We start from the raw sequence: 7,004 nt of genomic DNA, 5'->3' as shown, positions 1-7,004 counted from the left end.
TTGTTCTTGCTTAGTCTGTTCGTGGGGTATACAGGAGGACATCACATCATACTGTATTCTTGCATCACAAGCGAGTTCACTCTGTCTCCCCCCCCCCCCCCTTTTTGTAAACTTGCACTTGCAAAGTCACTGTCTGTTCTCTCCTAAGCACAGGAATGCAAAAAAAAGGGGGAGAAAGCCAAGTGGGTACGCTCGTAACCAAAACTGTAATGTAATCTTCAGATATAACAGAGTTTATTCCTAAACATAAAAATCCAGTGGTAACGTGTTTCGGGGAAACCCCTTCGTCAGACCAATACTGATAATATAATAAAACAAAAAATTACTATACAGTGAACACTTATAAATATAAATACGTACAAATTCATAAGAACAGATTGACACAAATGATATTATAATTACAGGGAGAGCAAGTACACATGTTGTATGCATAATGTATAGAGTAGCCGTGTAAGAGATAATAGGCAGTATAAAGAGTATACAATTAGACTCTAGGAGACAATGGAATAGGGGTAGGTGTGCAGCTAAAGTGAACTAGAGTGTAATGTAGCTGAGAAGGAGGGAATAGTAGCATGGAGGATTAGTTAGTTAGGTAATTAGAATCTTAGGTGGAGATTCCCGCTTAATAATTATGAATTATGAAAAGAGTATAAATGGGCTGTAATCTAAAATGCTAAGAGCAGAAAGCGCAATAGTAAATAGTAAATAGCGTAAGGCTTTCATAATTAGACCATTTACATAATTGGATTATTTACATAATTATAATAAAATAATTAAAATATTAGCTGATAATAACGGCCTTGCTATTGTGAACTTAAAGTATAAATAGAGTAATTTGGACAGCTGTGGTGAATAGCTAGAGAACAGACCACGCAAGAGACAATCAACAGTAGCATGAGACTAGGGAGAATAACAGGACACTTACGTGTGGAAGCTGAGTTACTGCTCAGGCAGTCAGCTGTAAATGCGAGCGCGCGGGGAATCCCTTGGTTATATACACAGGGACGCCGGCGCCCGCGTGTGTTACAGAGAGAGCTGGCGCATGCGCACTAGGACAGGAACTGTCAGTGCGCGTCATGAAAGAAAAAAAGTGTTGGATCGCGCTATGAGGAGGATGTAATTACTGGCACCCGATGATGCAATGTAAGTCTCTTTCTGTCTCTTTCTCAATGGGCACTCTGAAGGATTCCTGTCACTCTGTCCTGGTGTTTGTCTGTCAGAGGCTCTAAGTGTCTGTTTGCAAATCTGATCAAGTTTTTTTTTTTTTTTTTTTTTCCTCACTTGCACAATCATCAGATCCTTTAACACATCCCAAAACTTTCAAACCTTCTACTACTTTTCTTTTCAGCACAATGCTACCAGCCCTTCTGTTCCATCATATCAACTTGCACTTTTCCATCAGTCCTACTTAACTCAACAACCTTCTGTCTACTTACATCTTTACACTCTACAGGTCCACCCTTCCGGACCGGGTTGGCCGCCATTATAGGGCGGTGGCAATGGCACTGTCGCCATTTTGGTTCCGCATTTCACATCTCTATCAGAAAGCTCCACATATCCGTACAGTACTTCCGCTTTTTCTGAACCACCTGTTCCTCCCCGCACTTCTGACCATCCTTCATTCTGCAATGCCCTGGCTCCTCTGTCGTGAGCCTGGGCTGCTTCCAATATGTCCTTATCTTCTAACTGGCCTCTGCTTGCTGTTAGAATCTGTTTCCACAATTAGTAACATACTTCCTTACTTCCCTTTTTTCTACAAGCCTGACTGCGCTCTCTGCCCCCTCTGGGAGTGTGTGAGCTTTCTTAAATACATCCAACATCATGTTCCAATCGAGATACACGTCGGTGTAGCTACTCACTCGACGCAGGGGTCCCGGCTCACCGTTGTGTGTCAGTAAAATAACAAAATCCCTACACTAACAGAACCTTAAACTCTGATCACACACCCGTTAGGGCCACTTCTCACATAAGCCGTACTCCCTCGGTACCTCAGCCAGCACGGTCTCCTAGTGAGCCAATGCTATTTCCCGGTCTCTAACCTAGACCGCCTCAATTCCCTCCCCTTCTCCCATATAAAAGAATAAAAACAATCCCGGACATGTATTTTGTAACTAATACCCAATGTCCCCGGAACAGAGGATGCCAATCTGTATTATTCTCAGTCTGCAAACTTTCTCCCGAACTTCTATAGGAGGGGGCAAAGAAGCTATACGTCACTGTGAAACTTCTGCTTTCACTTTCTCCCTAGAGGTCTGACTCAGTGTCTGAGAGAATGAGGCGTGGTGACTTCCAGTGACACACAGTAAGGAAGTGTCACTATAAATACATCAGTTCTAAACTCAGCTCAGTGATCACCGTAAAGAAAATGAGTCTCACCACTCAGACAATTAGCCCTTAGACCCAAAAGGAATCAGAGGCTAGTAACTTATTCCACACCAATGGTCACAGGGAAGTCCAACACATATATAATATGCATTAACTTACCTTGACTCAGTGAGGCCGCGGTCCTCTATTGGTGTGGACAAGCATTCGTCCCCCGTCCTCTGGCTCGGGTCCTCGGGTGAACGGTATCAGCTGAGGTGAGTCCCTGTTCGGGCGCCACTTGATAAGGCAGCGGAAAACCGCCAATATACTCTTCTCTCAGGCACTCCAATTTATTTGAGCATGCGTGCACTTTAGTAAGAAAAGACAGACTCAGGTTCCGTTTAGTCTTAGCTCATGCTCTTAACTCGCCATGCAGAAAAGAGAACTGAACTGTACTTTATTTCCCGATACATAACTTTTTATATTCATACAAAAAGTTGCGGTTACATACATTAAAATCATTATAATTGGTTATAGCTAAGCATACATGTCTGGCCTCTGACCCTTGTTGATTGGTCCTCAAAACTAGGCCTTGGTTGCTATGCCAGGGGAATTTCCAGTCACCGTTGGTTAGGAAATCGACCGCTAGTCTGGATGCTGATGCTATTCTTAACAAACATCTGCTTTTATATCATGAGACTTGAGTTTTGCTGACAGTTGCATGTCTGGTAAAAACTGGTTTAAGGGAAAAGCTCTGTATTTCATAACAGACAGAGTACAAAAATGTAGGGCAAAGGGCACATGTATACAATCATAAAGCATGTAATTATTATGGACATATAATCATTATCTTGACCCTCACAGGAGTAGCATACAAATAAAAAGGAATTATACAGTGCTGGATAGAAGAGCGATGAATTACTTATGAGCTCCGGTCAGATTAAAATTTCTGGATTGCTATATGTTGGATGATTGCTGGATCCGTCCGGGACCATCGTTGTAGCTCTTGTTGGAGAAGGTTCAGCATCCTACTCTAATTTATTCTGCAGTAGAATAATAGAGCAATTAGAATGTAAGGTGGAATATTCACAGTTTCAGAATCAAGAATCCATCGATCTATCCCATTAATGCTAAAACATATGCTTTGGCTTTACTTTAGGAAAGGGTAGAAATGGATTTGAGAGCCTTGAAAAGTCAAAGTTAGAGTCAGCCCCCTTCTTTACTTTCTTACAGGATATTGTCGGATGAGATGATGTGGTAGTGAAGATGTCTAACAAGGGGGGCTCTGTGGTCCTCATGGACAAGGAGTTATACAGGGGCCAAGTGGAGCACCTCTTGTCAGACAATTTAACAAATAGAAAACTCAGGTTAGATCCCACATACATAAAGGTTTTTCCCCATCCCCAGTAAGAACCATCATTTCAAGTAATGGGTCATTGAATGAGCAACCAAGTGGTTGGACCAGCTTAAGTGGTAGCTACATGATATAAGGGATGTTCTTTCTTCTTTACAAGATTTTTCATGGATGGACACTTTGTTTTGGTTGAACTGTGCTGTAATTGCACTTTACATCTTAATTCCCCATGGTATAGCATTAGAGGCTTTGTGCTACCACTTTGAAAAGTATAATATCTATGCTGAGGACCTAAAGCAGTTCATATTGGATGTTTGCCATTACCTTTTGAATCACAATTTTATTTCATTTGAAAAGCAATTTTATCTACCGGTACAGGACATCAGCACAGCACGGGTGCCAAGTTCTTGTCATCATTCGAAAATCTAACTTTGTCATGGTGGGAGGAAGGAACCATCCATTCCCCAAATAATCAGTATATGTTATCTATAGAGTGGTATGGCAGATTCCTAGATTATATGTTGATTATCTGGAAAGAAGTATCTGCCATACAATTCTCTCACATCTTTCTCAGAGCAATCTCGGTTTCAACCACACCATTAAAACAGACAGTATTGTATGTCTTGATCTTAGATTAACAAGTATATCAGAATCTGTCATCAAGACCCAAACATACAGAAAACCCACTGTTGGTAATTCCATCTTGCATGCTACAAGCCTACACCTGGAACACACAATTAGATCCATACAAGTGGCTTATCTTACTCGCTCTAAACAAAATTGCAGTGAAGATACAAGTTATCAAAATGAGATGACAGATATACACAAGTGACTCGAAGAAGGGGCAACCAAGGAGGGTTGCTCACAAGAGCTAAAAATATACTTGAAAAAAAGACATTTGGTACCAGAAATTACTGAAAGAGAAACCAACACTGTCTTATCCTAACAAAAAACAGGTTCCTACTGTAGTGATTGAGTATAGGCTGCAGTTTTAGAGTATCAAGGACATCATACACAAACACGTACCATTATTGAAGAAAATTCCTATACTTAAAACTGTTTTAGATCTGGGGTGTAGAGTGGTATCTAGAAGGTGCATAGCAATAGGTAATGTGGTGTTACCTTCCTTTATAGTGTCAGAATTCAGGATGTGTGGATCCACTGGACCACTGTGGAAGGTGGTACTAGCCGACACCTGGGACCAGAGTCTAAGTGGCACCTGGACTTCATCAGAGCCTGCCGCAAAGTGGGATGGACTTGCTGGGGCAGGATACCACCAGGTAGTTCCAGGTACCACCAGGTGAGTGAACCCAAAATAGCAGATCATGTGACTGATAAACCAATTTTAACAGCAAGAAGAGCCCTGAATTTGAAAGATCAGCTAAGCCCCAGCCACTTTATGAGACCAACTATAAGAACTACTAGAGGACACAAGTTCAAGGGTACCTTTGCATGTGGCAACTGTAAATGTGTGCCAATATATTATGTCACAGGACATGTTCAAAGACCCAATCAATGGGAAGATGCATCCTTTGAAACACTACATAAATTGCAAACTAAAAATGTGGTGTATGCCATAATATGTTCGTGTTCAAAAATTTACATAGGACAAACTACTCAAGAGTTGAGGAGGAGAATACAGCAGCATTTTTCTACGATCAACACAGCGCACAAAACAATCTTGAAAGATAAAATTTGATTGAATCATTTTCTGTACCATCATGGAGGCAAGCATGACAAGGTACAGGTTGTTGGCTTGGACAAAATCTTCTCAAATATTAGGGGAGATCAGGTTACCCCTAGACTACTACAAGCTGAGTCCAAATAGATCTAGGGACAGCAGAGAGCTTCAAGAAAGGTCTAGATGCCTTTTTACACCTAAATAACAATGATGGTTATGTTATATAGAATTGTGTTTCCCCTAAATCCCTTCCTCATGCAATCCCTTCCCTTCCTTGGTTGCACTTGATGGACAAGTGTCTTTTTTCAACCATATAAACTATGAAACTATGAAACAATCTATGGTCCCAAGAGGACTTAATGAAGAACTTTTATTTACAGGGTTCTATAAACAGAAGTAATAATCCTCCTGGCAACAATCAGATGGTTTGCATTGAAAAATTCTTAAAGGATTAGGTAAATACACATTATTATTTTTTTCACGAAAGGGCACATGTATCTTTTTATGTAGAAAAATATCTACATGTAAGCTGACTCTAAGGCATCGCTTACACAGGTTGATTTTTCAAGGGAGTTGTGTTGATAAGAATATGTATTATATACAAATTAATCGTTTTCTCTCTGAGCACAGTAGTATAGTATAGGACATACACCCCACTTTATTGGTCACGTATATTGTACACTACACTGTAGTTAGGTACACTAGTTAGGTATAGACACTTCTTTAGCACGATTGTATACCTTTTCCATATAAAACATATATGTAGCGGTTCTGAGGAATGAAAGAGAGGAGGAGACAAGGAACTGTCCTTTTTGATTAGCTTTAATAATTTATGACAATGCCAATGGATGTTTGCTTGTTTATTTGCATACTTATATATTTTACTTGTATCATCTCAATCAGATATACTCAATGAATGGATTACAATTGCGAGATTGATATCTTGTCCAACTGGATTTTTTGATGTTATATGACATATTTCTTTATAAAGAATAACAATGGCTTCTTTCTTCTGTACACAGATCCTCATCACTTTGCCGGCTTCATCTCCGTATTTTTCTACAATTGAATTTTTTTATGTTGCTTCCCACAGACGTGACAATGGTGATCTGCGCGATCGGAGGCACACGACGAGATTGGCTTGATCCGCCCGATTGGCATAGTGAGGATTGTCCAACCAGTGTTGATATGGGCAACTGAACAGAAAGTAATTGCAGGTAAGTACAATGTCTAGTAAACCCAAAATAAACGATTGGCACTCGACAGAAAAATCGGTTGTGCGCAAAACCGATTTTTCTGTCGAGTGCCAATCGTTTATTTTGGGTTTACTAGACATTGTACTTACCTGCAATTACTTTCTGTTCAGTAATGATTATTATCTACAGTTACGTGGGACAGTGATGGGGGCCAATATGGCCCCCATGTACGCCAATATCTTTATGGCGGAATTGGAGGAATCGTCGGTGTATTAGTCCCCATTCTTTGTCAATGTACTCAGATGGTGGCGGTACATAGACGATATCTTCCTCATTTGGACCAGTGATGTTGAACAATTCTTATGCTTTTTTGATTTTCTTAATCAGATGGACCCCGATATTAAATTGACAAAATCCTATTCGTGCACAACGATATAATTTCTGGACACCAGTGTTTACATCGACGGTG

At 40.4% G+C, this 7,004-nt stretch overlaps 1 long non-coding RNA gene across 1 annotated transcript; it reads left to right on the top strand.

The window, feature by feature from the left end:
- Nucleotides 1–4,796: 4,796 nt before the first annotated feature.
- On the top strand, nt 4,797–6,550 carry LOC140134192 (uncharacterized). Its single transcript, XR_011856109.1, has 3 exons — nt 4,797–4,958; nt 5,720–5,794; nt 6,362–6,550. It is a non-coding gene; the product is annotated as an uncharacterized lncRNA (long non-coding RNA).
- The last annotated feature ends 454 nt before the right edge of the window (nt 6,551–7,004 follow it).

Source organism: Engystomops pustulosus, chromosome 5 (assembly GCF_040894005.1).
Source record: "Engystomops pustulosus chromosome 5, aEngPut4.maternal, whole genome shotgun sequence".
Taxonomy (NCBI): domain Eukaryota; kingdom Metazoa; phylum Chordata; class Amphibia; order Anura; family Leptodactylidae; genus Engystomops; species Engystomops pustulosus.
The sequence above is the reverse complement of the archived record's forward strand: the minus strand, read 5'-3'. Positions and strand labels throughout refer to the sequence as shown.